The sequence below is a fragment of the Dermacentor variabilis genome, chromosome 10, assembly GCF_050947875.1.
Source record: "Dermacentor variabilis isolate Ectoservices chromosome 10, ASM5094787v1, whole genome shotgun sequence".
Classification (NCBI taxonomy): Eukaryota; Metazoa; Arthropoda; class Arachnida; order Ixodida; family Ixodidae; genus Dermacentor; species Dermacentor variabilis.
This window is the reverse complement of record NC_134577.1, coordinates 3,645,902-3,668,076: the sequence shown is the minus strand read 5'-3', so window position 1 is coordinate 3,668,076 and position 22,175 is coordinate 3,645,902. Positions and strand designations below refer to the sequence as shown.

Sequence of the window (22,175 nt, the reverse complement as noted above, 5' to 3'; positions counted from 1 at the left end):
CAAGGAACGTCTCGTTGACAAAGGGAAACGCGCAAAATATTTCTCTTTAATTGTTGATTCGACTCCAGACCTTACTCACGTTGATCAGCTGTAAGTTGTTTTACGATACTATTTAAATGGGAAAGTGTACGAACGCTTTCTTGGGTTTGTTCCAATTGAATCGCATATCGGCTTGTGTCTTTTCGATTCCGGGATGTCCCTCTTGACGACCAATGGCAGCTCAATTGATGATTGTAGGGGCCAAGCTTATGATAATGGGAGTAATATGTCAGGAAAATACAAAGGACTGCAAGCGCAAATCAAACACCTGAACGAATTGGCAGTCTACTGCCAATTCGTTCTGGTCGTTCGTGTGCTGGTCATTCACTGAACTTGGCACGTGTAGCGTTGACAGTTGCCTTGAGGCAGTCAAATGTTTCACTGTAATTCAGAGACTGTATGTGTTCTTTGCTACCTCACCTAAGCGATGAAGGTATCTTTTGGACAGCATGGGCGGAACTGGCCAGCAGCTTGTTTTGAAAAATCTCTCTGAGACCAGATGGTCAAGACACGCTGAATCATGTAAGGCCATTCTGAAAAATTTCAATGCAGTCTTGTGTTGCCTTGAAGCTATATCAAAGAACGAGGAAGAAAACGGTGACACAAGAAACGAAGCGCACTCTCTCTTCAAGAAAATGACAAAACTAGAGGCTGCATTCATGGCGATTTTCTGGAGTGAAATCTTGGAGCGCTTTGAAAAAACGAGCGTAGCACTTCAGAAACCAGGCCTAGACATTTCAACTGTTGTAGACCTGCTGAGCTCTCTAGAAGGATTTAATTCTTTGCGACCTCTCTTTGATACCTTCGAAGAGAGAGCACGCACGCTAAGTACCTATCAGTGTTATCAGGATGAGGGCAAACGCATCGTTTTGAGTAAGCACCCGGACGAAAAAAGCGATAGTGCGCTACTAGGTATGAAAAAGTTTATCGTAGAGACATACAATGTTGTACTTGTCAGTCTAGGCTCTGCTTTGCGAGTGCGAAAGGCTGCCTACACTGAACTCTGCGAAAGGTTCGGATTCTTAAATTTGCTGACAGAAGTTGGGAGCGAGGCCTCTCTGGCACAGCAGGCTGAGAAGTTGGTGAAAAACCTACAAAAATGATTTGGAGCCAGCATTTTCTGCTGAAATCGTTCAGTTTCCGAACTTTCTGCACAACTCTGTGTGCCAGGACACGAATCCCCCGGGGAATAATGAAATTCCTACACGAAAGAAAGCTTATTGATGTGTTTCCGAACTTTTCTATTGCTTTGCGAATGTACTTAAGCGTAGCCGTGGCAAACTGTGAGACAGAACGATAATTTTCAAAGTTGTCGCTTATAAAAAATCGCCTTCGTTCGAGCCCCCTTGACGACAAGGTGAACTCGCTTGCTATAGTGTCCATTGAAAGTGACCTCCTCTGTTATCTGTCCTTCGAACAGACTATATCTGATTTCGCCAAAGCGAAGGCGCGAAAGATGCCATTTTAAAAGAGGACTGCTTGCGCTATACATGAATAGTTCCAATAAGTTCGTTGTGTCGCCTCCCAGCCTCCACGTTGCCAATGAAACGTTGAGCAGTGTAATTCCTAATATGCAAATCTTCGTTGTTCGTCTCTTATTTGTTCTTCATGTAATATTTAGCGTGCTTATAAAGAACTGTATGTTTGTTGTTTTTGATAGTGCCACGTTTATTTGGTGTCCGTCCTTGCTTGTTTTACCTTTAACGAAAATATTTTCAAATAATGTTTTGTAATTACAGTTAGTAAATTTTCATCTGTATTCTAGTGCATTATTATGGCGTTTGTATTGCCTAAAGTATTGTATATATCTATTGCATATTTATAGAGTAACGTGTATAACGATTACTGCAGTCTGATGCTTGAATTTTAATAAAGAATGTTTTGGATATAACCATGCGTCTCCTCACGGGATTAAACTTAGTGATGCAAACAAAGCCTAGCTTCAGAAGGATTGACCTCTGAGCTGTGTTGTCTTTTCTACGTTCTTGTTCGTCTTGAGTGCACTAAACTTTTCCATAAAACCTAGCTTTTGCTGAAAACAGAATGCAGATTGATCACAAAGTAAACATATGTGTTGGTGTTTACAACAGCACGCTTTTCAAGCAAGTTTTGTTGTTTTCCTTATAATAATAACAATAATAATAATAATCCCGTTGATCGCACTTCGTTTTTTATTTGGTGGAATTAAAATGAAACATGGCACATTTCCAGTAGCGTAGCAAGCGACAGGGGGGGGGGGGGTGTCAGTATAGGGAAAGGGGCCCTGCATGCGCATTAGCCCAGGGCCCCCATTTTTCTTAATCCGGCCCTGCGCGAAACTGCTGGTGAATTCGTGCCGGCTCAAAAAAAGGAGGGCTGAAACACGAGCCTGCATATTACGTGGGGCGCAGTGCATACAAACCGCACTCACGCCTGCCAGCCGAACGAATTCTCCGATCGCCTCTTCATTGTGGCTGCATAAGGTAATGGTAGAGAGATCGCTGGAAAGGCGACGCGGAAATGCTGGTCTTTTCCGAGAATATGATGGGCATTATTGACGTATTGCAGCAAAGCATTAGCTCGAAGAGGACCATGTTTGTTGTGCAAAGCCAAATGCGAAGCTTGCATATAGACTGTATGGTTGCGCTGCAATTAAGAGTGACGTATACACGGGGACACTAACCGCAAAACAAGCGACGAACATGGAACTCGCGCACTAACAACTGTTTATTTATTCGCTTACAGCAATCACACACATGTACATTGAGTACACAGTAAAAGTTCACGTGTACAACCTTGCAGCTAAAATTGTTATGCATTTGCAACAAGCATGAAACCAACATTAGAAAGCACATGTATGAGACACGTACCCCAAGGACGCATTGCAAGTTATCACCTGTGCGAAACCTCTCTTACAGTGTCCAGGTTTAAAGCAACTATAAGTGCAAGGAATTAAGGCTAGGAACTGCCTACACAAAATATTTCTTACATAGAATGGGCCGTGCAGAAACCCCCGAATGTGATCGCGGATTTGTAGATGAAGATATACATCACCTCTTTCTAGATTGCCCACATCACAACACGCGAAGACGCGGACTTAAATCAACCCTAATTTTATTAGACTGCAGACCTTTCAGTTTAAAGAAACTTTTGGGTCCTTGGCCAACAACGGCTTTGCAGAAGAGCGCTTTAAAAACATTAAAAGCTTTTCTCGACGACAGCGGCATTGTCGGTCGTTATTAACGCTTTTAATGTTCGTTTAATTTCAATGTCGCTGTTTATATGAATGTGTTTGTGGATTATGTAATGTTGATTGTTCCGTTGTGACTATATGTGATAATGCATTTACACGATGTATGCACCATCCGCTGACTAGAGACTGTATTACTAAGCGACAGTATAATCTGTATTTTCAAGACTTTCTTCTTTTAATAATTTTAATTGAGTTTTATGCGCCAAAACCACTTTCTGATTATGAGGTACGCCGTAGTGGATGACTCCGGAAATTTCTACCATCTGGGGTTTCTTTAACGTGCACCTAAATCTAGTACACGGATGTTTTCCCATTTCGCCCCCATCGAAATGCGGCCGCCGTGGCCGGGATTGTAGGACTTTCGTCTACAGAACTGTCGAGTCATTTAACTTGTATATTGTATGTACCGCGTATTTCTTACGTCATAAAGTTACTGTGAAAACGTTATTTGGTGTGTAATCTTGAATCCTGTATCTTATAGGTTAGACCCATTCAAGAGCTAACGTGTAGCCGGCGCCTTATATTTTGCGTCAACGTCTCCTTATATCGTATCAATAAATAATAATAAAAAAGGTGCACCGACACATGGCCATATTTGCAGCGTATAACCATGCTGTCTCTGAGCGTGAACTCACGTTGAAGAAGGGGATCTGCGTGGCCCGCAGCGTTGTGAAAACCCGTGCCCGCGTGAACGTGTACATACGGCGCTCCCTCGTTGGCCGGCGCCCGCCGTTCGTGATTGTGACCATTACAGCGCCTTCTTTCAACGAAAAACTTCAGTTTGGCCTAGTTGGTGTTCACTGCATATCATATTGACCGCAAATAAAGACAGGGACAGCGGAAGAGAACACACAAACAACATAGGCGGTAACTTTCAACTGGCTTAGTCACGGCAGCCCGTGGGCATATATAGACAAATAGAACATGCGCAGAACGCAGGAAAAAGAACACTCATCAGCCTAGCGGGGCAACCAGTTATCTATTTCCGATTGAAACAACCTAAACTAACACAGTCTTCGCCTTTCTTTTTTATGTTTGCTGTGGTTGTTCTATTTGCCTATATATGCGCACGTGTTGCTGTGAATAAAGCAGTTGAAAGTTACCGCCCGTGTTGTTTATGTGTTCTCTTCCGCTGTCCCGGTCTTTATTTGTGGTCAATATGATGTGTATCTTTCAACGAGTTTATTTCAGGTGCACTACGGAATCGGATCATACTGACAACGCCGCCATTCGCGACATGCTTAGTACCCATACTGTGGACATTCGTGGTGTGCGCAAGGACTCGCTGATGCATGTTCGATGGATTTGTGTTGCGCTTCAACGATTAGACGGGTCAACTCGCTCACACTTTTGCCCACAGTCGTTAAGTAGGGTTCGGGAGGCGCACTTCTTGCAGTCAAGTTCAAGAAAACCATTGGACCATCTTTACCATGCTACTGTATCGGCATCGCAGGGGCTTGATAGCACAGTAGCGTGGAATCTGCTTAAGCAGTCAGTCTTTCGACTGACTGCTGACGCAGATTCAGTCGAAAGATGAGACGTCAGCGTGATCCAATCACGGACAAGAAATGGTTAGCCGTGATACTTTACATTCGATCAGCGACTGTCGCACCACCTCAACAAAATTGCTCAAAGTGCTAACATTATGGTGTATTGTTCTCAGCACCAAACACGTTAAGCAGTTCTCGCAGGGGCGTACAGAGGAAACGAGTTACGAACAGAGAAAGGTATACGTCGAGCGCAATTTCATTAACTGCATCCCACTGACAAAAGCGGAGCTATAGCTACACCGTCCAAATTGGCCTTAACCGTATGCTACGTGAACATAGCAACAAATGAGCAGCCCGGTGGTTTTCTTGTACTTTACTGCAAAAAATGCACCTGGTTATTCAGTCTCGACCGGGTGAGGTGGGTCTTCACCGCAAGAATAAAAAAACGACGACGAAAGCGGGCATCGTGATGATGAATAAAAGCAGAAAAATTGTATTAATCTCATTGTTTTATTTTATTTTTTATTTATTTGATACCTGCTTCGCCTTTGGAGGCATTACAGCAGGGGGATACATAAAAATAAGCATCATATTTGACACCAATAAAGAAACTATTTACACAAAGCGCGGTAAAAAGCATCATTTGACACATTGGATACAATCATAGGCGGTAGATTATTCCACTCTCTTATACATCTAACAAAAAATGAATAGCGGAAGACGTCACCTTTAAAGGAAAATTCGTTTATTTTGAGACTGTGGTCCCTTCTTTGGGATATATAGGACGGCTCTTGAATGTACTTCTCCTTATTGATTCCAGTTTTAGAATGGTAGATATTATGGAAAAATTTCAACCTGAGGTTTCGTCTACGATCTTTCAATTCTTCCCATTTAAGTTTACGTTTGCTTTCTCTCATGCTAAGTTCACGATCCCAATTACCTAGAACGAATCGCACTGCCCTGTTCTGTATTTTTTCAAGCGTATCGGCCAGCTCTTTGGTATACGGATCCCAGCAAACGCATGCGTACTCCAGCAATGAGCGCACATGAGTGAAATACAGTTGCTCTTTTAAATTAAATGGAAGTGCGCTGAAATTTCGCCTTAAGAAACCCAAAACACGTGCAGCCTTTACTTTGATGTGGTGAACGTGCTTAGTCCACCTCAAATCACTCGTTAAATAAACTCCTAGATATTTATATTCCCTGGCCGTGCTTAAAGCAGCGCTATTTATGGTATACGTATTCAACTGGTATGAACGTTTCCTCGTAAAAGTGACGTGAACACACTTTTTAACATTCAACGACATTTCTGAATGGGCACACCAGGATGATATTGCATTCAAATCATGCTGCAGGTATTCTGAATCACGTTCATTCTCTATAATCCTGTAAACTACACAGTCATCCGCGAACATTCTGAACGAAGATTTGAGGCCAATAGTAATATCATTTATATACATCAGAAACAAAAGAGGGCCCAGAACTGAGCCCTGAGGAACTCCTGAGGTCACGGGAGCATATCCGGAGGAACAACCGTTGAGAACTACCGACTGCTGTCTTAGAGAGAGATACTCGGCTATCCATGCAATAACTGATTCATTCAGTTTATAGCCCCGTAATTTACTAATAAGAAGGTCATGGGGAACAACATCGAACGCTTTTTTGAAGTCCAAGAAAATACAGTCAACTACTTTACGCTTATCTATTGCTAGAGCCAATTCATGCGTGAACTCAACAAGCTGTGTTGAGCAAGAAAAACCTTGCCGAAAACCGTGTTGACTAGAATGCAGAAGATTATGTTTAACCAAATGTGTCATTATACAACTATAAAGGACATGTTCAAATATTTTACATGGTATACTAGTTAACGACACCGGCCTGTAGTTCTCAACGTCATTTCTTGGCCCATTCTTATGAATAGGTGTAACACGTGCTAACTTCCAATCACAAGGTAGTGCCTTCTCAACTAAGCACTTCGTAAATAGACGGTGAAAGTACAACGATAACGTTGCCGAACAGGTCTTTATTATCGCTGCTGGTATATCATCTGGGCCGCAAGCTTTAGCTGGTTTGAGATTTTCTAACAATTTACGAATACCAGGCACACTAAAAGTGACCTCGGGCATCACTTCTGCCTCAGTTGGAGAAACCATGTTAACAACGCGTGAAAAACTTGGACTAAACACGGACGAAAAATAATTGCTAAAGATGGCTGCCTTAGACGCATCATCGTCAACGATTGTGTGAGAATATTTTAGAGGAGGAATAGATGTATTATCTTTACCGTTGAGGCGAACGTATTTCCAAAACTGTTTCGAGTCCTCCACTAGCTTCTTACCAAGAATCGAGAAGTAAGAATTCTTAGCTACTTTAGTTAGAGTTTGAAAGTTAAGTTTCATTCTTTTCAGCTCACACTTGTTTTCCACAGAATTATTTTTTTTACATTTCCTGTACATTCGCCTTATACGTCGAAGTAGAGTACGCAGCAGACTGTTAAACCATGGTTTATCTCTAGTGCGTTTAGTTGACAAGATTCGAAGGGGAACGAAAGTTTCACGCAGATCAAATAGTTTTTCTTTAAACACGTTCCATAACTCTTCAGTATTCAGTTCGGCTGCTAGTGTATCAAAAGTGGGAAAATAGGTTTCAAATGCCGAATTAATTGCATCATAATTTGCTCTAGTGTACGCGTACACCTTTCTGGCAGCTTTTTGGGAACAGATAGTGTCTCAACATTTACATCAGCCACAACTATATTGTGGTCACTAACACCGGGTAAAACATGGACATTCGATACAATATTAGGCATATTACAAAGAAGTAAGTCAAAAACATGACCTGTACCATCATTTCGAGATGCCTCACGGACGTACTGTGTAAATGTGTACTCTTCCAGAATATCAAAAAAAGTTGCATATAGACGGCCTCCAGCAGTACACCTTGGTTCATTGCTTGACCAATTAATATGTGGAAGGTTAAAGTCACCCCCGATCAAAATATGATCCGCTTTAATCGTTTCAAGACACTCAGACAATTTGAATAACTGTTCGAACGTTGTGCTAGGAGGCCTATAATATGAACCAACTACGACACCTTTCCCATTCTGCAGCCGTATTCTACAAAAAACACATTCAATATCAGTAACAGAACAATCCAACAATATACTAGGTATATCTGAACTTACAAGTATAAACACCCCTCCTCCTCTTGCACTTCGGTCGCGACGAAAGCATTGATACCCGGGAGGAAAAACTTCGGAATCCGCAATTGTAGAATCAAGCCACGACTCTGTGCCCAAAATGATTGAGGGTCGTATCGATCGAACCAGCATAAGGAAATCGTCGATTTTGTTCTTTATGCTCTGACAGTTGATAACCATAACGGTAAGCGGCTGCGCAACTCTAGGCGTACAAAGTGGTCATTGTTGGACTATGCACCCTGTGGCGCTATCTACTTGATACCGTTTGCCGTCTAAGTGCAGCGTATCGAACTTTAAGATAACCTTCTTTCCTTGCTGCTTATGCTCCCTTGCAAACTCCCACAATTTCTTTCTCTTGTCACGAACAAAACGCGAAAAATCTTCCGATATGCTATAACCTGTTCCCTTTAACTTATGTGCTCTTGACAGCACAGATTGACGAGCCTTGAAAGAAGAAAATCTAACAATTATTGGACGTGCTATGCCTTCACGATACGGCCCTATTCGATGCGCACGTTTAATGCTGACATCAGCAAGTTCAAGCCTTGAGGTACACAAATTTGCGACAAGTTCCTCAGATTTTAAAGCTGTCTCAGCTGCAAATGCGTCCGTAAAACCATAAAATACCAAATTATTGCGTCGTTCCCTATTTTCAGCGTCGTCAATCTTTTTGGTGATTGTCGCCAGTGCTTCGTGATCCTGGCGCTGCTGAACTTCAATAGCTGTTAAAGCAGTACTCATGCCATCAATTTTCGCAGCTTTAAGTTCCAACGTAAGAAAACGAGCTTTCAAATCTGTTACATCAATAGTGAGCTTATTCTGCTTTTCTTCCATGGACGTTAGTTTTGCCATGATAGCATTTTGCCCTTCAAGTAACTGCGCAAGCAGTTGTTCAGTAGGCCCTGGATTTAATTCTATATCCCCTCCACACAATAATAAAAGCAGCAGGTAGAAGGCGGTTCTCCGAAAAAGAGCAAATTTTCGTTTGTATTGTGCCTTTGTCCGGTCAGTTCCGGATGGACGAGAGCAAAGTACGGTAAACAAAGTTTGGGGTGGAACCGGCAAAACAAGATACTGCCACTTTAGACAATTAGTGACAGGACCAACCTCCGTAACCAGAAGAAAACCGATAAGCGCTCCCGCCATGTCGCCGGTTCCACGCCCCGCCGACGAAGTGCCGCTACGATGAATTTGTAGCCGTAAGTCACCACCGTTGCCGCCCAGTACACAGTGTTGCTCACTCGAAGTAAAAAAAAGTCCGTACTCGGTCGATACTTGGCACGTCCAGAAATCCTCGCTTGACGGACATTGCAGTGCCTCAGTCACATTCATCAAGCACACCTCGTCATCCGAAGTGGGCACTGAAGGGGCTCCTGCAAGCGATACGCTCGATGTGACGACCTGCGTAACCAGAAGAAAACCGGTAAGCGCTCCCGCCATGTCGCCGGTTCCACGCCCCCAAGTTGGTTGTGAAGTACATGGTTGTGACTCTGTCCGAGTCTCGAGTGGTTCTGATTAACACAGAGGCCAGGACCGCCTTAAGTAACCCATTGCGGACTTGTGGTCGTCGATGTCTTCTTTGAAAACTTGGGGAGCCTGTGGAAGTATCAGTGCCTTCGTCAGGTTCTGCAGTCGACGAGTTCCTGCCATTCAGCTTTTCTTCATCCTTCCCTTTGTGTCTCTGCTCAGGGCATAAAGGGCTGACGCTTTTTCGGGGAAGAGTGCAATTATGTCGACATGAGAACGCCCGCTTGAACGTTTCTCACACTTGACAGGTCGAAGTCCAGCCTTATCCAAACAGCCCTTCCATTTTTGTAACTGGCTCGTACAACAAACAATAAAAAGAAGTTCTGAGCGTAATGCGAAACCTTTGAAATTAAAACTAATTAGCTCTTAATAACTAACAAACGAAAAGAATTGCATCGCACTTTATTTACAAACAAGAAACCACGATTACTACCTCTTATGCGCACTCGATTGGATAGCTGTCTGAAGGCCTTTGGGCCTCGCTCAAAGGATGGATGGATGGATGGATGGATGGATGGATGGATGGATGGATGGATGGATGGATGGATGGATGGACGGACGGACGGACGGACGGACGGACGGACGGATGGACGGATGGATGAGGCTCGACCTTTGAATCGGGTGGCGGCGTCGGCGCGTGCCACCTAGCCTTGAATGGTACTATATGCATGCATACCTATGTATTTACTCATTTACTTTTGCGTTATTATCCACCAATCAGATAGCCTCCGTTTAGTTATTTCTACCTGTTCAAAGTCTATTTTACTTTCACTGTCTTTAAAACCCAACGCTTTCAATAGTTCCCCGTTACATTCAACTTCAGGGTGAAGTTGTTTACAATGTTACGTTTCGCCTACAACGCGCGGTATAGCCGGCGCGGATGCAACGGACGCCGGGGCTTCATTCAAAGCGGCGGACATTTTGGCCCGTTCAGCGCCGCCGTAACGCTTCCTGCCAAGCGCGTCCAGGCATGTTTCAATGCCACGTGTCTTCGTGTGTGCGTGTGTGTGTGTGTGCATGTTGGTGCCCACGCTTGTCAAAGCGCGGCAGCCGGGGAGACGAGCTCCCCAACTGTGAAGCGAAGATGTCTGATCGGCGCCGGCCCGGCGGATGCGTCACTTCCTGTCTCAACGTGTCTCTCAGCGTGTCCGTGCCCCGCCGTCACGGGCGCCTCTCGCAAGCCGTTCCTTCTTGCCCTCGACTCCGAGAGTATAAAAGCAGCTGCCCCGGACGCCGAGAGAGGCTCCTATTTCTTCCGTCGAGTAACGTGCTCTCCCGTCTCTCCACTTCGGTCGACCTGACCGGCCGCTCTTTTGCGATGCTAGAATAAACCAGTTGTTCTGTTAGCAGTCGACTCATGCTTTGCCAGGACCTTCGGATGCTTCCAGCTGTGCCCCAGGCCGCCAGGCCAACGCTACCCTTGGGGCTTGCAACCCAGATGCAACAACTGGTGCCAGCGGTGAGATTGCTACAACTGGTGCCAGCGGTGAGATTGCAACAACTGGCTGCTAGCGGTGAGATCGCGACAACGGAGGCCAGCAGCGAAGATATGCTGTCAACTGTATGCTGAGCAGCACAACGACCATCCGAGAGCAGTGCAACGAGCCCTGTGTGATGACTGGTTGCCTGCAGTGGAACGACTGCGCTGAATTCTTGGCTGCGAGGTTTGGTGAGTGCGGGACTTTCTTCTTCTGAGTTTTGCCAGGCTTTTGTTTGTGTCAGAAACAGAGCTGGTAATTGTGATTGTCGTTGCTGCCGGGTTAGTTTGCGGCAAGACAATAGTAGGCAGTAGAGAAAGCAGCATTCAGAGCAGCCATGGATTTGAAGTCGTTGCCCAAACCGAAATTGCTGGAGCTTGCAAGAGAGTTGGGTCTGGATGTCTCAGACAAACTCACAAAACCAGATCTGCTAAGGGCTATTTTTGCGTTAGAAGCTGAGGATGACGAGCTGTCGGAATGCCTTGAGACCATTGAGGAGAGGGAGACGGCAGAAAGACAGGAGCGCGAACGTAAAGAACAGAAAGAGAAAGATGAGCGCGAACGTAAAGAACAGAAATAGCGAGAGCAACAAGATAAAGAAAAAGAGCGCGACCGTCAACACGCTTTGGAAATGAAGCGTCTCGAGTTAGAGATGGAACGCGCTCGTAATGGAAGTCAGGCACACGGTGCAGGAGAACGAGTATTGTTCAGAATGACTGACCTGATGCGGCCGTTTAAGCTTGGAGAGGACATTGGTTTGTTCCTGGTTAATTTTGAGCGAACGTGCGAGAAGCAGGGGTTCTCTCGGGAAACGTGGCCACAGCGCTTGCTCACTTTGTTACCCGGCGAGGCGGCCGACGTAGTCGCTCGCTTGAAGAGAGAGGAGGCAGAGGATTTCGACCAAGTGAAATTGAGTCTGCTAAAAAAGTACAGGCTGTCAGCGGAGGCGTTCCGTCGGAAGTTTCGGGAAAATGAGAAAGGCAGAAGTGAGTCATATACGGAGTTTGCCTACAGGCTTATGTCAAACATGCAGGAGTGGCTCAAAGAAGAGAAAGCGTTTGGTGACCACGAGAAAGTTCTGCAGTGTTTCGGGCTGGAACAGTTCTATAGTCGGTTACCTGAGAACGTGCGGTACTGGGTCTTGGATAGGCCAGACGTTAGTACGGTGGCTAAAGCCGCCGAGCTAGCTGAGGAGTTTGTGACGCGTCGGGCTCGCGGAGCTAAGGACGGTCAAAAGGGTGAATTTGGCTCCAATTTTGAGAGGCCGAAGTTCACGCCCATGAGAGCAAGGGGGGACACACGTAGTGCGGATGCGAGTGAAAGCAGTCCGACCGAACGTAAGGAGACGGCGGCAGCCGAAGCCGAACGCAGAAAGCGGTTCGAGACGAGGCAAGCGCGCGTGTGTTATACTTGCCAGAAGCCGGGTCACTTTTCGGCGCGGTGTCCAGAAACAAAAACAAAAGTCGTGTTTTTGTCATTATGCAGCACTGACGAGAACATGAAGCTTCTCGAGCCTTACATGCGAGACCTCTTCGTGAACGGGAAAGAGTGCCGAGTGCTTCGTGATTCCGCAGCTACAATGGATGTAGTTCACCCCTCTTACGTAGAACCCGATATGTTCACGGGCGAGTGTGCATAGATCAAGCAAGCCGTGGAAGCTCATAGCGTGTGTCTGCCCGTAGGAAAAGTGCTTATTGAAGGACCTTTCGGAGCACTTGAGACGGAGGCCGCAGTGTAATCTATGCTGCCCCCCCCCCCCCCCCCCAGTACCCGTACCTATTTTCGAGCAGGTCCGATCACCTCCTGCGCGAGAAGAGGCTTTTGTTTGGTGAGGCTAGCGTTCAGGCCTTAACCAGATCGAGAGTTCGGGAGCTCGCTGCAAAGGCGGTAGTTGCGGGGTCGACGTTGTCGAACAATGAGAAAGGGTCGGAGGCGCAGCAAGCTGATATTCAGAGCACGTCCGAACTGAATAAAATTGAGCCTGTAGTGTTGAAGGCACCAGATACTGGAGAGGAAATGCCCGACACGGCAAAGTTAGAAGAGCTATCTGCAGATTTGCTCATCGCGCCTACGTCAGACGGACTTAATAGGTTGCTAAAAGTCATCCGGTCGGCTTTGATAGCCGAGCGAAAAAAGGATGGCAGCCTAGAAAACATGCGCTGCAATGTCAAGGAATGTATCGCCAAGAAAAATGCTCGTTTTGTGGAAACAGGTGGGGTCCTGTACCGGAAGTATCTAGACCGCAGGGGAGTGGAGTTCGATCAGCTGATCGCGCCTCAGTGACACCGTCAGGATCTGTTGCGCTTGTCGCATGGGGGTTCGTGGTCCGGACACCTAGGAGTTAAGAAGACTAAGGACCGTCTCTTGCAAGAGTACTAATGGCCGGGGTGTTTTCGTGACGCAGAACACTTTGTGAGGACATGCGACAGCTGCCAGCGGGTGGGCAAACCAGGGGACAAATCGAGGGCGCCGTTGAAGTTGGTACCTATCATTACGGAGCCTTTTAGACGGCTCGTTATTGATACAGTGGGACCTCTGCCGGTAACAACCACGGGGTACAGACACATTTTGACTGTGATCTGCCCAGCGACAAAGTTCCCTGAAGCAGTGCCGCTTAAAGAACTCAGCTCAGTTGAGATAGTCAATGCACTACTGTCCATATTTGCGCGAGTTGGTTTTCCTGCGGAAATCCAGTCAGATCAGGGCACAGTGTTTACTAGCGCTTTGACGACAGCGTTTCTCGAAAGGTGCGGGGTAAAGCTGTTACACAGCTCAGTGTACCACCCACAGTCGAATTTTGAGAAGCCCCACTCCGTTATGAAGCGCGTGTTGAGAGCATTGTGTTTTGAACAACAAACTGACTGGGAGCTGTGTCTGCCTGGGGTGATGTTTGCATTGAGGACCGCGCCGCATGCGGCTACGGGGTTTTCGCCAGCTGAGCTGGTGTAGGGTCGCTCGCTGCGGTCTCCGCTTCGCATGCTTCGAGAGGGATCACTGCACTCTCCTATGGCTGCAGACCATCTCTTCCACAAATGGCCGCCTCCTGCGCTCGAGCCTCGCTTTGCAACAATATTCCTTTGAGGTGCGTTACAAAAAGGGGAGTCTCAACGGTAACGCCGATGGCTTAAGTCGAGGCCCCTAACGTAGGAATCAGCCTCAAAGTTGTTTGCTACTGATGTTTTCTTCCTGAGGCAGGATTTTTAACATATTGCTTTTGTTTAATGTTTCAACGTCATGACGTGCTTTCTAGTGCAATTTTCCAATTTGTGGACGCGTTCTGAGTGCTGCTAGACTGTAAGGAACTAGGCACTAGTACAAAAGGGGAAAGAGCCTGGCAGGGCTTAGTGAGGGTTGTGTCGTGCTTGCTGACCTTATAAGCGGTTGAGTTTCGGCGTAGTTCTAACGCTTGCTGGGAACGAGAACAAAAATGGCAACTCTCCCGAAGTCACTTTGCAGTGTCCTGTGTGAACCTGAACGTGAGAACGAGGCCTTCTCTGTGCGCTGCGCTCAAGAAACGCCGAAGGATGACCGACTTCGGTTATGAGCATCATCGAGCGACATCCCTCCGGACAGCGGATGCAGTCCCCTGACCATCGGGATCTCCTTCTCCCGGCGGGGCGGTCTGTTACGTTTCGCCTACAACGCGCGGTATAGCCGGCGCGGATGCAACGGACGCCGGGGCTTCATTCAAAGCGGCGGACATTTTGGCCCGTTCAGCGCTGCCGTAACGCTTCCTGCCAAGCGCGTCCAGGCATGTTTCAATGCCACGTGTCTTCGTGTGTGCGTGTGTGTGTGTGTGCATGTTGGTGCCCACGCTTGTCAAAGCGCGGCAGCCGGGGAGAGGAGCTCCCCAACTGTGAAGCGAAGATGTCTGATCGGCGCCGGCCCGGCGGATGCGTCACTTCTTGTCTCAACGTGTCTCTCAGCGTGTCCGTGCCCCGCCGTCACGGGCGCCTCTCGCAAGCCGTTCCTTCTTGCCCTCGACTCCGAGAGTATAAAAGCAGCTGCCCCGGACGCCGAGAGAGGCTCCGATTTCTTCCGTCGAGTAACGTGCTCTCCCGTCTCTCCACTTCGGTCGACCTGACCGGCCGAATTTTTTTACTGCATGTACCAATTCTCTGTTCTGTAAGTTTTTCCCTCATCATGGTTCCTATATGCTCCATTGCCTCCTCTCCTTCTAACCGAGTACCTTGAGCTGTTACTATATACCTCTGATCTAGGCTTGTCCTATTACCCAAGGAGTTCAGATGTTGCCAGAATTTCCTAGCTGCCTGTTTATCTTTTTTATTGCTTACTTCTGACTGCCATTTGGACCCTTTTGTCTTCATTTTGTCGTTGATCAAATAGGATGCTTCCCTTCTGCGTTTTATGTAGTTTACCCATTGCCTCACTACTTCTGCTTCAGGTTCTCCCTTACTTTTGGAATACCTGTGTTCCCTGGATGCTTGCTGGCGTTTCTTTATGGCCTTCTTAACCTCTTTATCCCACCAGCTCTTGAGTTTTCGTATCCTTTGCCTTGGTTTCCTGACTCGCACCTTACCTAGCTCACGCTCAAATAGTCTCATTAACTTTGGCTAAGTCCAATCAGTTTCAGTCGCCTCTGATATTTCCTCTTCAATTTGTTTGGCTGCTATTTACACTTGCTCTTCTGAGTAAAAAATCCCATCTGGCATTTCCTCATGCCTCGTTCGTGCTTTAGTTTCCCTCTTAAAACTCGACTTGATACGTTTGTGGTCGCTACCTACACTTCTGGAGCCCTGTTCATATATAATCATGGCTCCTAATCTATCGTACATCCTATGTGACATCCTATGTCGAGTGCCGACCCCCTACCTCCCACGTTATGATCCCGTCACACTTCTCAGTAGAGTTACAGACAACTAAGTTATACCTCTCACATATCCAGCAGCGTGTTACCTGTGGAGTCTGTGTACCCATCCATATCTTCAACATGCGCATTCATGTCTCCTAAAACAATTGTCTCACGTCCTTTTCCTAGCTCATTGATGCCCGCTGCTATACAGTCCAACATTTTTTTTTCCTCTTTAGCATTTGATCCTGCCCAGAGGTATACAAAGCCTAGAAGTGTTTTCGCCCTCGCTACTTTTCCTTTTAGACATAAATGCTCCTTGCATTCCTGTTTGACCCTTTGCCAATTTGTATTTTTATGAATGAGTGCTCCAATTCCCCTGCCCTCTCTGCTACCCAGCACTCTGTTGCAGTATTCCCATGCGTAATCAGGGTTACAGGGCGGTTGTTCCATGTCCCTAAGATGTGTCTCCACAAACCCATAAACCAGTTCTCCTGCCTTAGTTGCTCTTCGATTTGCTCCCGTTTTAGCCTATTTCTGCCACCTTGCATGTCAATGAACCCTATGTCTGTAGTGAACCCTATGACTTCATTTGCCTCTGGTGCTTACTTCTGTTGCGTCTCCTACAGTATCGATGCTTGCTTGTTTGTAGCTCCTGCCTCGAATCGTCCACGCCTACACTGGTTCCTTCAGGGCTCTGAGTCCCCCTAAAAAAGCTGTTGCCTGGAGACCCGTCCTGCCCCCTATCCTTTTGCCAGTCACACCACTGTAGTGAATGCCATCCTGCACAAAAGGCCGGTAGCCGGCTCCATACCCGTCCCTGTTAACCTCCATCACGCTTTACCCGAGTCGTCCGCTTAGACTCCTAATGACTCGACTGGACTCAACCACCCTCCTTTATATCTGGTAAGTCTGGCCCTGGACCTCTGGGATAGTGCATATGGTCACATGCACCCTCCCGGAGGCCTCTCTAAGCTTACTCAGCCCAGTCTCAATGTACCTCTCAAGGTCCTGGCTTCTCCCCTTAAGCACGTCGTTGAGCCCAGCATGCATAATGACCAAGCTGTCGCTCTCCGTGCTGTCCCCTACCACTTCCCGCGTCTTGGTCATCGCTTCCGCCATGCCCTTGCCCGCTTGCGCCTCCACCTGTACTCGCCCGGCCGCCTTCACTCTCGTCATCACGCCTTGTTCAGCCGTCCCCACGTTGGAGTACCCTATCACCAGGACCCTTCTGCGTGCGAGCCTTTCGCCGCCAGCCTGTGTCCGCTGCCCCTCTCTTCGCGCCCGCTGGCGCCCCTGTGGCTGCAGCGTCGCCTCACTCGGGGCGTGTTGCGCTGATTCGCTATAACTGCGCCGATTCACCGGCGGCGAGCTGACGACCGCTTACTCGGCCTCCCTGCCTCCCACTTCGCCTGTAGGGTCTACCCTACTTTCTGAGCTCCTTCCATCCGGATTGATGTACTGACCCGACATTCTCCGCTGCCCGCGTCTCGAGCGCATCGAGCCGCCTTTCCAGTTCGGCGCTCCTTTCTTTCTCTTCCCCAAGCTCGGCCACGGTCCTTACTAACTGCGCGGCCTGGGCTGCCTCCACCTTGAACAAATTGTCAACTTTCGCCTGCAGTGCTACCCGCTCATCCTGCTCCTCCCTCAGGTCTGCTTTAAGCTCTTCGAACTTAGCCGCCCAAGTCCCTTGCAGTTTTTGGACGGCTTCCCTGACACCCTCGCACGACCTACACGTGAAAGTAGACCCCTCCGCGTCTGCTAAATTCTGGAATTTAGACTTGTCGAGGAATCACCATCGCAGGCACTCATCGCACTGCACTTGCTCCCCCGTCCCCCGCGGCCTTCACGTTCTTCGGTTTCATCGCTAGGCCTACGTCCCTAGGCCCAACGAGCAAGTTCGCCAAATCACTCGAGCAAAGCCGACCACTATCCCAAACAAAAATAAAAAAATAGCACTCCCTACCCCTTGTAGGAATCCGAAGTGCTAGCTGAAAGAATTAAATAAGCCTATCAAATAGGTCCCGCCTATCACCTAGGCCTAACGGCGAAGCCGCCAGACCTAAACAAAGCGGGTACATTTATACTCTTACCAAGAATTCAAAATTTGCGCCCCTACTCCATGCAAAAGAAAACACTTCGAAACACTAGCTAATGCCCATGAGCGTCCGCGAGATGCGTTCCACACCACCACACGCCAGCGGCCAGGCATACACTGCCCTCTGTCGTCGCTTGCCACTTTGTGTTCCCGCGGCTTGCTTTCTCCTCCTTAAAGGGGAGGCCGTAAACACGGGAATAATCGCCAGTCTCCCTGTGCCCTCACTCTCGCGGCGTATTCCACTGCAGTCACTGCCTGACTGGCCCTGTTCGTACACGCATACCTCAGCCCGGTTGAACCTTTCAGCCGCACGCCTACTCGCAGAGACGCGTCCTGTTTTGTTATTAGGCGACGCCTCCGTTTTTTTCAACCGCCACAACGAAGTTCTGCGCGATGGCCGGTTCCCTTGTCTTACGAGCTGCGGTGGCGTCTTTCTCGATTTCTCGCTGCGCCGAATACTTCGCTCGTTTTAACTTGCGCCGTCTGAAAAATGTGTGCCATGCCAGGCGCTGACCGAATGTGCCTTTGAAATCCTTGAGCGTCGGGTCCGGCTTTGCTTCGCCGCCTTGGCATTCTCCTCTCCTTTTGACGCTTCTGGAAAGTTGCTCAAGTGTGGAGGTATGAGGGAGTTTTTCAGCGCGTCCCTGACTTTCTTGGGGCTGCTTAAACAAGCCTCATCTCCGCAAGGAACCTCCTCCGGAATAGGCACTCTTTCTACTTTCGCGACATAATTGCTCTCTTCTTCTACCGCGATTCTGTCTTTGACAACCTTCAGTATGTTTAAAGACCTTTCCGAATGAGTCAGTATCAAATCAGTCTGTAATTCCGCGCTTGTCCTGTGTGTTTCCTTCTTGGTCCGGTGTCGTTAGCGCGGTTACATAATGCATTCCACTAGATAGCCTATATTTCCTTAGCAACGCAGCTTTTACTTTCTTATAGTCATCTGCATCGTCTCTCGTTAGCCTTGCAATTATTTCGGTTGCTTCGCCAGGAAGAACGGTCAGAATCTGTCGCAGCCAACTCTAGTGCCAACCCGTTTCTCTTGCAGGTTCGTTCAAAAGTAACGAGAAAAAATCCCATGTCATCATCCACTTTCTATAATGGCATGACATCCCTTATTCTCACTCCCGCATCACCTTAACGTCTTTGATTAATCGAGAAGTTATTTGCTGATAACCTGGCCCGATCACGCTGTACGTCTAGTTCTTTTAGATTTAGTTCGTGAGCTCTCTGTTCCTAACTTTTTGCAGCTGTCTTTTGATCAGCTCTTTGCCTTTCTTCTACCACGTTTTGTTCAGGTTTCTGAGCTCGATTCTCTATTTCTTCCCATGTCTCTGAAGTTTCGTCCTCAAGAGCGCCACGCTTCTCAATCCCCTCAGTAAGCTGCGGCTTTCTCTGACTTTCCTCGACCTCAATTCCCAGCTCTTCACATAGTAATAACTCTGGCTTTCTCCGTTTGCTTAAGTCCATAGTCAGTCCCGAACGAGGACTTTCTTACTCTACTGTGACGTGAGGAAGCTTTCAATAGGAGCCTGCACGTAGCGAAACTAATTCGCCGTTTTAGAAAACACACGAGCTAAAACCTGGCAATTCTCAACGTCAAGCGCTCACCATCCTGCTGAAGCCAGGACGAAGCGTGGAGTATCCCATTGCTACCAACCAGCTGGTACAATCTCGACCGGTTGAGGTGGGTCTTCACGGCAAGAATCAGGAAACTACATCGTGATGATGAAAAAAAAGAGGGAAAGATTGTATACACTCCATTGGTAGATGGTTGTGACTATATGCGAATCTCGAGCGGTTCTGATTGACACGGGGGCCATGACGGCCTTAAATAACCCCTTGCCCTCTTGTGGTCGTCGACGTCTTCTTGGGGAGCCTGTGGAAGTATTAGGGCTTTAATCAGGTTCAGCCGTCGAGCTCTTGATCTTCGGATTTTCTTCCCTTCGTCCCTCTCTTTGTGTTAGCTCGGGGAATAATAAGGGCGCCGCTGTTTCCGAGAAGAGGGCAATTATATCGACATGGGGACGCCCGCTTGAACGTTTCGCACACTTGACAGGTCGAAGTCCAGGCTTATCCTAACAGCCCTTTCTACGACGAGGCAAATCATCTCGTCATGAGAACGCACGCCTGAATGTTTCTCACACTTGACAGGCCGATCATAACACTGCAAAGCTTTCTTTAACAATATTGTGATTCCGGCCAGGAGCGTGAACAAGTTGACCAGGCTAATCACTGAAGCACAACACAAAGCCATCTATGGGAACACATGTCCATCCACCTCATTATCAACAAAAGAGTAGACACTTTTGCGGATGCCATTAATGTTGTTCACAGAATAGATTCCATGCATGCCGCTACGCCTAAGGCCTCTGGTTGGATTTAAGCGCAACGGTGAGAAATAGACCTCCACTAGTGTCCCTCATAACCCACTGCATGCAGTTTTGGGAATTTAACACAACACTACGTGCGCTACCTGTTTTTCATTGTACCGTCATGGTGAAGGACTCGATCGCCTCGTTGCTTATCTCACAGGCTATTGAGTTGACTGGGCGTACAGTCTTGGCGGACATTACATGTATCGAATAATGTAAATTAGCTTTCATGTAATACATGGGTGCCTCGTGCAATTGACGAGGTGTTCTTGTGCGGGTTGGGATATGAAGGGGTGCTCGTTAGTCGGTGAGCGAAGATTAATCTGTGCGAAGTGCGGTGGCTGAATCTGACAGATATGGGTAGCATACACCGACGAAATGACAGGTGATGCGATGTGGCAGCCAGTGCGGTAGCAGTCATGGATGTGCTCAAGAGCGAGATATGTCGGCGCTGACGCACAAGTATTTCTTGCACCCAGGCACCGACGTGGCGATCGACTACAACGACAGTTCCACCCACGCGCAGGGGCTCCAATAGTCTAGAGGGAACAAGCTGCTTAGCTTAGGACTGAATCCTGAAGATAGTGGGTGACCTGACACTGGCAACAAAGCTCGAGAAAACTCCTGCCGCAGAAGCATGGAAGGCACCTGCTTTCTACGCCTACTACGGTCGGCGTGGTATATTGTAATATTGCACGCAAGACACGCCGGTTGCGACCACAGCATCACAGGCAGGTGCCATCGGAGTGTAGGTGCATTTCAATTTCCCAACCCACGAGGCCAGACAAAGTCAAACAGCGTACAGATTGCCTTGGTCACCGACGATACTGTGGCGAGAAAACTGTAAGCGGCGTCGACAAGCGCGAAAACAATCCGTCTTTTTCGTGTTCCTTTCGAGTGCCACAACCACGTGGGCGAACCCAGGATCCCTGTGCACTCTGTTCTTCGACAGGCCAGCTGTGCGCGTACTCCTCAGTAGCTCTCACTGGAGGAGCAGCTGTCTGACTAGTCGGGAGCCCATCTTCAATTTGTCGAGGACTGGACGGTTGTCGTAACTCGTTTTTAGGTGCTTAATTTGCCGGTTTCAGGCGTCATCGTTTCACTTGGATTTTCTTATTGCTGACGTTCAGCTGCCTTTGCCTTGTGTTCAACGTTGCTCTTCATCACATAGTTGTCTATCGCCTTCTCCCTGCGCAAGATAGAGCAACGAACACAGTTGGATTTGTTATCTTGCGCTGTTGGGGTACTGAGACTGTTTAAAGGGACAGAATAGGACCATGAATCGAGATAACCACGCTGAAGCAAAGATTGCCTATCGTATTGGCTAAAACAAGCCACGTTTTTCTTATTAAACGTAGATTTATATTTTTAATTCTTCACTGAAAGTCGCAAAAAATTATCTTTGGCGCCCCACCCGGCAAGAAAATGAAGGTGCATAAGCGGCCCATCACGTGATTAGAGTACGCGGTTCCTGGTCATTTTATTAGTATTGAAGTGCAGTACATTTTTTCCTGTTATAAGCTTTCCTAACACACAATGTGCAGGAAGGCCTTCGTTTGTAGCGGATAGAAAAGTGGCGCTGCTTTCGCCTTCGCTTTCGATGAGTTGGCTTGGCGCGTCTATTGACAGAACAACGACGAAAGGGGCCAACCAGTCATGGCGTAGGCGTGTAATAGGGGAAAACGTGGTGAAAATATACGAAAGATCTATACAACAACGCAAACTTATTATACCAGCTTTTTATTTTTAAAAGTGGTTGGAAAGGTGAAAATGTAGGTGGTTAACCACAGTTGGACTCAGTCCTCTGAAAGCAGAACGATGGGCGGCTTTCACAATTTGCGAGGCGGGCCATCGGCATCGCTCTCACTTGGCAGTATTCATTTGCTTTCAGGGCCTGTAGGCACTACAGAAAGGAGTGGGGGAAACA

At 47.6% G+C, this 22,175-nt stretch overlaps 2 protein-coding genes and 1 pseudogene across 3 annotated transcripts in view; 1 reads left to right on the top strand and 2 right to left on the bottom strand.

Annotated features, from left to right (window-relative positions):
- LOC142559732 (sodium-dependent glucose transporter 1A-like) overlaps nucleotides 1-22,175 on the top strand; it is a 253,170-nt gene that overhangs the window by 107,857 nt on the left and 123,138 nt on the right. The window lies entirely within an intron of this gene.
- The window catches only part of LOC142559852 (BBSome complex member BBS2-like), a 220,939-nt gene that overhangs the window by 118,931 nt on the left and 79,833 nt on the right, over nucleotides 1-22,175 (bottom strand). The window lies entirely within an intron of this gene.
- On the bottom strand, nucleotides 16,363-19,523 carry LOC142559794 (uncharacterized; annotated as a pseudogene).